Raw genomic sequence first — 9,986 nt, 5'->3', positions numbered from 1 at the left:
GGCTATTGTGTCGCCCATTTCTTTTGTTTGATTGGCTGATAAGTGGCGCCTCACAGCAGAACTCCAGGGGAGCGCTTGATTCCTCCACGGTGAGGGCAGCGCGGCTCATGTTGGCGCGCTGCGGCACATTAAAACATTAAATAGACGAGAGTATTTTTCAGCGTGAGAAATACGATGTGTGGCGGGAGTGCGTGACTTAAGACCGAAATGCGTGAGTCTCACGCTCAATGCGTGACACTTGAGAGCCCTGCTGTTACATATAACATGTGGCCAAACAAAAATGGAGCAAATCAACGTTTTCACGGCCCGGCAAAGAGCGCGTTCTCCTGGCTGCAACGCGTCAGTGAACACAACGCACACACAAAAGTATTTCCGGAAAACTTTTTACCTTTTCTGATGCCGCTAGCTAAGTGCTAACTTCCGCTATTACTTCCGCTAATACATAATAATAATAACTTTTAAAAACAATAGATAGATAGATAGATAGATATATACTCTGTGTACAAAGTGCTCTACAGAGAGTCAAGGCTAAACAAATGGAATAGTAAGAAACAAATATAACATTTAAAAATATATATTAAAAATGAAAAACAGACAAACTAAATTAGGGGAACCAAAGTTCAGCATAAAAGGACGAGATCACTGAAACGCTGTCCTATAAAAATGGGTTTTAAGAAGTGATTTAAAAGAAGTTACTGATTCTGCGAGCCTTATCCTCCGGTAGGTCGTTCCAAAGTCGAGGAGCTCTAACGGCCAAAGCACGGCCACCCTCTGATTTAAGCATCGACTTTGGACCGGCCAGAAGCCCCCCCCCCCCTCCCAATTGGTGACTGTTGAGTTGTGAAGCACTGTTGCAGCAGCTACCGTTGCATTCGGAGGAAAGAATAAATGATGGATTTATCTTTAGCCGTTGTCGGCGTATTTATTTAGCAAGCTTCTGACACATCAGTCTCACGGTCAGAGCTACTTCAACTGAACAAAGTAACATATGGCACATTAGCCTTTATAGCCTGAGCCCTAGCGCCACCCTGTGGTGTAACCATATATACATACCACAGTACAGCATTACATATACATATACATCTGAGTACATATCTCAACACCCCCACTTGAACTCAGGTTGCTATACTTCAAGCAAAAGAAACACAAAAAAACAGAATGAATGTGAACCTCTGTCATACACATATCACTCTCCAAAAAGAGCACTTGCAAACCTCTTCAGTTTCAACTTACTTACAGGTTTGGTCATCACATCAGCAATCATGTTATCGGTAGAACAATACATCAAAATCACCCTTCCCTCGATCACAGTTGACCTGATAAAGTGGTACTTTATGTCAAAGTGTTTACACCTCTGTCTGTTTACAGGGTTTTTGGCAAGAGCTATTGTCCCTGATTGTCCTCATGTACAATAGTTTGTGTGTACTTGTAGTTATCTATACCCCCTAATAATTGCTCCAGGTATAGACATTCCTGTATGGTTGAAGCCAGTGCCATGTATTCTGCCTCGCAGGTGGACAGCGCAACTGTGGGTTGTTTTCTAGTCTTCCACGAGACTAGAGAGCTGTTCTGACTAAGACGGACACAGTATCCTGTGGTACTGCGTCTGTCACTGGTATCAGCCGCCCAGTCAGCATCACTGTAGGCTAGTATTCCTAGCTCCTCACTGTCATTTCTCCTAAAGTTTAACCCTTTCTCTGCAGTGCCTTTGAGATACCTTAGTACGTGCTTCACTGTGACCCACTGCTCCTCTGTAGGCTCTGCAAAGTACTGTGATAATCTGCTCACTACAAAACTCAAATCTGGTCTGGTACAAGTAGTGAGGTATATAAGACTACCCACAGTCTCTTTGTACATCCTGACATCTTCCATCTTTACTGCATCATCAGTATACTCTAGCTTCTGCTCACAGGGTGTTTCTCTGGTCCTACAATCTTGCATATTAAAACGCTGTAGTATCTTGTTAGTGTACCTTTCCTGTGACATGTTTACACATCCATCTGATTGACTGAAATCAATACCCAGAAATGTTTTGAGTTTGCCTAGATCTTTCATTTTAAACTTTTCTGCGAGCATTTCTTTCACCTCTTTCAGTCTCTCTTCATTGCTTGCTGCAATGATCAAGTCATCGACCCATATGATTATGATCACCTTTCCTTCTTTTGACTCTTTGGCATAAACACAGTGGTCGGCTGGGTTTTGTGTGAATCCATCCTCAGTAAGGCAATTGTGCAAAACTCTATTCCAATTTCGGTCGGACTGTTTAAGACCGTAAACGGATTTCTCTAGCTTATAAACTATACCCTCTTTTTCTTCATAACCCTCTGGTGGATTGATGTAGATCTCATAATCTATGGGAGCGTGCAAGTACGCAGTTTTCACGTCCATTTGGTGTAGGAGTAAATTCTCCTGTGCAGCTTTTTGTAGCACCACCCTTACACTCGTCATGTCTGCCGTGGGTGAAAACGTCTCCCCATAGTCTATTCCCATTCTCTGTCTGTAACCCTTGGCCACAAACCTTGCTTTGTATTTGTCTCTCCCATCTGCATCAGTCTTGTTGGCGTAAACCCATCTACCCCCCACTGTCTCCTTGCCTATTGGCAGTGATGTCGGGGTAAAGGTCTTGTTCTCGTTTAAGGACTGGATTTCCTCATCCATGGCTTTTGTCCATTGTTTTGAGTTAGCTGACCCCATTGCCTCCCCAAATGTCTGTGGAATGCCACACACCGCTCTACAGCAGTAGTCTACTGTGATATGAAGCGCATCACTGACACCGTTTTCAGTTATGAACTCATCTAAATGACTCGGCTTCCTTCTTTCTCTAGATGGATACCTTTTACTCTCTGGTTCGCCACTTGTCACACTCTGTTGCGTTTGATTATGGTCACTAGACCTCGTTTCTGTACCTGGACTATCACTATTTTCGGTTTTCCTACTCACCCCCTGCGTGGTTTCAGTAGTCCTGGGTCTCACAGTGTCATCATAGCTATCGCTTGGATCTGGCTCACCTGTCTGTGTTTGTTTTTCCACAGTTGACTGCCTCACAAACTTTACTAGTCTGTGTTTTTGTACTTTGTTTGTATCTGGATGATACACCAAATACGCTGGGCTGTTCTTGTCGTGACCTACAAAATGCCCCTGCTCACATCTGGAATCAAGCTTCCCTTTGCTCTGTTTGTATGTGTAACATACAGACGCAAATGTTTGCATTTTGGATACATTGGGCTTTTTGTCGGTTAGCAGCTCATAAGGAGTCTGCCCTGTACGTTTGTTAAAACATCTGTTCCGTACCATTGCTGCTGTTTGTACAGCGTAGGGCCATAGCTGCTTGGTTAATGCACTTTCAGCTATCATGCACCTACCCATCTCAAAAAGAGTACGCCAACCCCTCTCTGCTGTTCCGTTCTGGTGTGGGGAATAAGGAGCTGACGTTTCATGTCTGATATTATTTTTCCTCAACACTGCTTGGAAATCACTGCATGTAAACTCTGTTCCGTTGTCGGATCTGATGCACCTCACCTTCCCATAAGGGGATACATCTGCTAGGAACTTTTCCATAGCCTGTGTTGTGTCACTTTTCTTCTTTAGAAAATAAACAAACACTGCACTTGAGTAATCATCAGTAAATGATTGCACATATTTGTAACCTTCTCTCGACTCAGTGGATACAGGACCTGCAAGATCTGTGTGTACCATCTGTAAGGGAGCCTTTGCTCTGGTATCAGGGTCCCTATTTCTGGTTTGGGCAAACTTTCCCTGAATACACACCTCACACTCTTGTTCGGGCCTACCCGTTTTACCTTTGATCTGCATACCTACAACAACATTTTGCAACATCGTCATAGTTACAATGGCCTAATATTTCATGCCATGTCTGTATGTCGTGACAGGCATTACACTTATCATTAGATTCACATTCAGTATGCAAATAATACAGCTTTCCATACACATGAATGTTAAACCTGGTACCGCCTCTGGTTATCAGGACATCTTTATCTTCTTTGAAGACAACCGTAGCTCCACTCGTGGTAGCTGCCTTCACCGAGAAGATGCTCTGGGGATACGACGGTACAAACAAAGCATCTCTCAGCGTCGCCTTTGGTCGCTGTCCGTTGCTGTCGATGAGGGAAACCTCAGCATTCCCCTCGCTGAGCAATTCCGCTGCATCGGGTGCCGTCTGCCAGCTCGACAATGTGCGTTTCTTGCTTGAACGCGCTGTCGAAACTTTTGAACCAGGTTATGTCAGTGATGACATGAGAGGTAGCTCCTGTGTCCACCATCAGACCCTTCTCCTGGATACTGCACGCCGGCTGCCGCTGGGTTCTGGTTCCTCCGTCTCTCACCGTGAGCGCGTAGTCCTCGTCGGCATCTTCTGAGACTTTACTCACACCATCTTGTTTGTCCTTACGCCTACACGTGGCATCTTTGTGTGTGTCACTTTTGCAAAAACTACACCATGTCTTCTGTCGACACGCTCTCGCTCTGTGGCCTTTGATGCCACACTTGAAACATGACATTTCTGTGTCTTCTTTGTTCCAGTCACGGGCGACCGTTTTGGCGGGACGCCTTCCACTCTTCCCTTGAGTCTTCATCACACTGTCGCTCGACTCAGCTACGTTGAACTTCTCCGTTTCTTCAAAACTTCGTAGTTTAGTCTTGAATTCTGCAAACGTGATGTTATCGTCCGTATGCGCCACATGTATTGCAAATGGCTTAAAACTCTCAGGCAGTCCTTTTAAAACCATAGCCACTAGCAATCCGTCTCCTAACGTTTCACCTGCGTTCCTCAGCGCTGTGATGGCGGTTTCTGCTCTGATGATATAGTCCATTATACTCTCATGGCTTGCCTTCTGAAGCGATGTCAACGTGGTGTACAAGTTGATTATACGGGGCTTTCCCTTCCCTGCATAATACTCTCTCAATATTTTCAGAGCTTTTCTTCCATCATCGGGCGCATCCCTCATTACTAACGAGAGGCTTTTGTCGTCCAACAGTAAAATTAGCTCTGCGTATGCGTCAGCATTTTTACCTGCATCTGCTGCTCGCTCTTGTTCTGACGTCGGTTCTCTCAGAATAGTGTCCTTTAGTCCATTCAAATGGAGATATCCCAGCGTTTTGGTTTCCCAAATCTCATACTTGGTTTCGTCTCCGTCGAATGTCGGTCGAGGCAACCTGCTCCTCCCTCGTTGTTCCATCATGCGAGCTTGCTCTTCTTCTTAGCTAGCTGCCCGTTAGCACGCGTTCGTTGACTTTCTAACTGTTAAACTTTTCTTCCGAACGACTCCTGGGCCCATAACCTGTTGAGTTGTGGAGCACTGTTGCAGCAGCTACCGTTGCATTCGGAGGAAAGAATAAATGATGGATTTATCTTTCGCCGTTGTCGGCGTATTTATTTAGCAAGCTTCTGACACATCAGTCTCACGGTCAGAGCTACTTCAACTGAACAAAGTAACATATGGCACATTAGCCTTTATAGCCTGAGCCCTAGCGCCACCCTGTGGTGTAACCATATATACATACCACAGTACAGCATTACATTACATATACATATACATCTGAGTACATATCTCAACAGTGACCAATGTTAAAAATATATATATGTTTATATTAGGGCTGTGAAACGATAAAAAATGTGACTTTTTTTCGTCCCGATGTGCGCGCACATGTCGGCATCGGAGCTCTGCGGCGCGCGAGACGGAGATCGGAGTCGTGTTAACGCGACACGTAGAGACAGAAATGACACGCTGCTGTAGAGACGACCAACAACAGACGGATTGGAAGCTCATTCTGCGCATGCGTTAAAAAAAATTAACTAATTAATCCTGGAATTTAATCATAACGCGTTATTTTTCACAGCACTAGTTTATATATATATATATTTATGTGTGTGTATATATGTAAATACATATATATAAATATTAGTGCTGTGAAAAATAACGCGTTAACTCAGTTAATTAAAGCCCCACTATGTAGTTTTTCACTTTTGGCGCCCCCTTCAGGTTTTTAGGTATTTAGGTTTCGACTTCAGTGTCGTAAATACCCAGTGACGATAGATGCAGCCTCGCATACACTTGTATTGAGTTGGGATCATGTGTTGTCCTGTATTATAATATTATTATTATTATTATTTGTACGTGTCACGGGTTATAAAAGGTGACGAGGGGGAGGTGACGCAAGGTTTTTTTTGTTTGGAGCGCGCTGACCGACGGCGGACTCAGAACGGCAACAATCCGGCGACTTTCTATTTTGGATTCATACCAACGGGCGGGATCACTAATAGAAGACTACGCAGGAACACTGTGAACTGGCCCAGCACCTACCGGACTAGGGTGAAGGAGCGCGGGGATTGAACGCGGCGCCTCCGCCTGTTTCCGCCTGGTCGATCAGCTGTTTGTCGGCTTTTTTTGGGGGTGCTGGCGTGTGCAGTCATTTACTTTTGTTTTGGGGGACTGCAAATGTGGAGTACGTGTGATCGAATACAATATTGTTGACAACACCAAAAAGCTACCCTTATACTGGAGCTGCGAGCGTGGAGTGGCACTATATGACATTGCGTAATCACTGCCAGAAAGCAGGTCGAAGTACATCCGCCGGATGGACCGGGCGGCTCCAGAATCTTACATAGCGGAGTTATTTCCCCACAGACCCCCGATGGCAATAGCAGAGACGCAAATCGTCATATTAAAAGTCATTGCAGCGGCACCATTTTTTTCAAGCTGTTATTTTAAGGTCCAAAAGTTACATAGTGGGGCTTTAAATTACAGGTTTAACTAGTTTTTTTTTTTTTTTACGCATTTAACGCATGCGCAGAATGAGCTTCCAATCCGTCTGTTGTTGGTCGTCGGGACGAAAAAAAGTCACTTGCAAAATGAGCTTCCAATACACCACTTCAATCTGAACTCTGTCCGCTCTCATGCAGACGGTCTGTTCATCGGTAATGATCCTTCCGCAGGTTCACCTCCGGAAACCTTGTTACGACTTTTACTTCCTGTAGATCAGGGTCTCAACACGTCGATCGCGACCTGCCAGTCGATCGCGGCGTAGTGTTGGTAGATCGCCTGACATTAAACACACTGGCCCGCCCCCTGACATGTTCTCTAGAGCACGTCTTTGTTCTTTTATTAAACTAAACGTCTGTTGTTGATCGTATCTCCACAGCAGCATGTCATTTCTGTCTCTTCGCGTTGCGTTAACACTTATCGATCTCCGTCTCGCGCGCCACAGAGCTCCGTGCGCGCGCATCGGGACTGAGCAAAAAAAACTTGTCAATCTGTCCACCTGTCCGTGTCCGGGCCGGTGAGGTTTCAGCTTTGCAGCGGTGTCCCCGCCGTCCCTTTCATCACGGCCCAGTTCATGAAGAAAACCCACAGTCAGTTTGCCTCAGCAGCTGCTAGAGGAAGACTAGAGGCCTTTAGATTGTGTCATGGTGGAGTTAATGGTTGACAAACAAGAGAAAAATGCTCTGTTTAACCCTCCTGTTACCTTTACATTTACGAACATATTTTACCCTCGGGGTCAATTTGACCCCAGCAATTAAAACCTCCAGAAAATTATTAGAATTAATATTGCTTCCCAAGTTTAAGTGTGAGGTACTTTATGTTTGTTTGTTGACTACCTAAATAGCCCTTTAAATAAATAAAAAAGTTGATATTTCTTATGTTTGACACAGTGAAAAACAGCTTGGGGTCAAATTGACCCCAAAGAACACCGACATTAAACATTGAATGGGGTCAAATTGACCCGAAAGGTAACAGGAGGGTTAAACATTCTGTTTAGGATGAAGATGTATTAATGTTCCATATGGAAGAAAACTGCTAAATAACTGCTGAGTTGCAGCACCATTGAATAGAAGAATGTATAAATGTATATATCCGTCTTTTGTCATAAATCTCTATGTTCTCACAAAATATACCGAGAATATCGGTAATATGTGATTAATCATGATTAATCCACAAAAACCTGTGATTAACCCGATTAAAAATTGTAATCGTTTCACAGCCCTAATAAATATGTATAACTATATATGTATGTATATTTATTTATATATATTTATTTTTATATATATATATATACATTTATATATATTCTTTTAAAAATATTTATTTATTTATTATTTCTTTTTTAGTATCACTCCTGATACTGTGGTGGATGAAACTAAACGTTGTGACGTTTAAACTTCCAGTCTGTGTTTCTTCATTGTTTTGTTACAAATGTAACAGGTTTTTCCAGACGACGCCAATCGAGTCGTATTTTCCGCACATCATCCCCATCGTGGCCGGCGTGGTCGCCGGCATCGTGCTGATCGGCCTCGCCCTGCTGCTCATCTGGAAGCTGCTCATGATCATCCACGACCGGCGGGAGTTCGCCAAGTTCGAGAAGGAGAAGATGAACGCCAAGTGGGACACGGTGAGTGGAGCCCTGACCCGTTAACCAATGAACACGCATCACATGACCAGTCACACGCGGTGGAAACAGGAAGCAGATGGTGCAGTTGGTTTAGGAGGCGAAATGGGCCGATCACGAGTTTGAGCTGTTGCTCAGTCATGTGACCGTGGCGAATCGGAAAGACCTCTGAGACTCCTGTGCCGAACGCCGGCGTCTACGTCTCCGTTTCCTGACTCCTCCGTTCACGCCCGCTCAGTGTCGCAAAAAGTATGCAAAGGATACACGTTTTAACTTGGAACATGTCTTTTGTAATCGGGTTCCACCTCTTCCATTCAATCTCAAAGCATCAGACACGGAGGAAATGGGGGTTTCTCCGGGGCGTTCAGGTGCGCGTGTAGATCTCTGTTTTCTGTAGTCAAACACGTGAAGAAAGCCAAAAGAAAATGTCCAAAAGCTGTGGAGACAGAAACGAGAATATGTCCAGGTGACTGAGGTCGATCCGTCAGAGCAGGACGTCGAACTCATGTTCACCTCAAAGGGTTGAGACTGAAACATATGAACTCCCAACATATGTTAAATAACTCTCTTTGCATTTGATTATTGTTTATTTGAGTGTAGGAATAGTGTACATGAGAACATTTCTCTAATAATATAACATAAAGCCATTTTTATTTAATTAACGGGCCTTATGTTTGCCACCTGTGTGTTAGAGGATCTTCAGCTCTGAGACCGTGTCCTCGATCCACCTCCTCGGCTCTGTGCCGGTTTGTTTAGTCTGGCTCCGCTCGGGGAGGAGGAGGAGGAGGAGGAGGAGGAGGAGGAGGAGGAGGAGGAGGAGGAGGAGGAGGAGGAGGAGGAGGAGGAGGAGGAGGAGGAGGAGGAGGAGGAGGAGGAGGAGGAGGAGGAGGAGGAGGAGGAGGAGGAGGAGGAGGAGGAGGAGGAGGAGGAGGATTTTCTTCAATTTTGACTTTATGGGAAGCAAGTTTTCCTAATAGAACTCTCGTTCCACAGGAAAATAATTCACGACTGACGGAGAAACGTCTATCTGAGCGTTTCCATTCTTTTCTGCTCTGTTCTCAACATTTTCCTTCAAACTTTTGTGTTTGTCTTTTTTTACACGACTGTTTCCTGTGTCTCTCTTCATTTCTGTTCCCCCCCCCATCCCTCTCTTTTCCTTCTCCATGTTAGTGTAACCCCTGTGAGATGCCTCCTGTTCAATGAATCTCCCTGGAGCTGGGCAGGCTGGTATCAACTGTTTATTCTGCATCAGGGTGTCTGCATTCATACAAAAGGACAGAGTACGTTGTCAGCGTCGGTGGGCAACTGCGCGTGCTCCGTTCACTTGGGGAATCCCGAGTCACTCTTTACCCATTTAAATAGTCACATTCAATAATATACAAAACAGTGAACAAAACAAAATCGTATAGTGGATTTACACTGTCTTTCTTAACTAATTAATTATTCATATTTACAACAATTCAATAACAAAGTAATAATAACAACTCACTCATTAATAACACACTCATAAGAACAACACACCATAACATACCTGCATTCATACAAAAGGACAGAGTACGTTGTCAGCGTCGGTGGGCAACTGC

This window comes from Pseudoliparis swirei, chromosome 8 (genome assembly GCF_029220125.1).
Source record: "Pseudoliparis swirei isolate HS2019 ecotype Mariana Trench chromosome 8, NWPU_hadal_v1, whole genome shotgun sequence".
NCBI lineage: Eukaryota > Metazoa > Chordata > Actinopteri > Perciformes > Liparidae > Pseudoliparis > Pseudoliparis swirei.
This window is presented reverse-complemented; position numbering follows the sequence as displayed.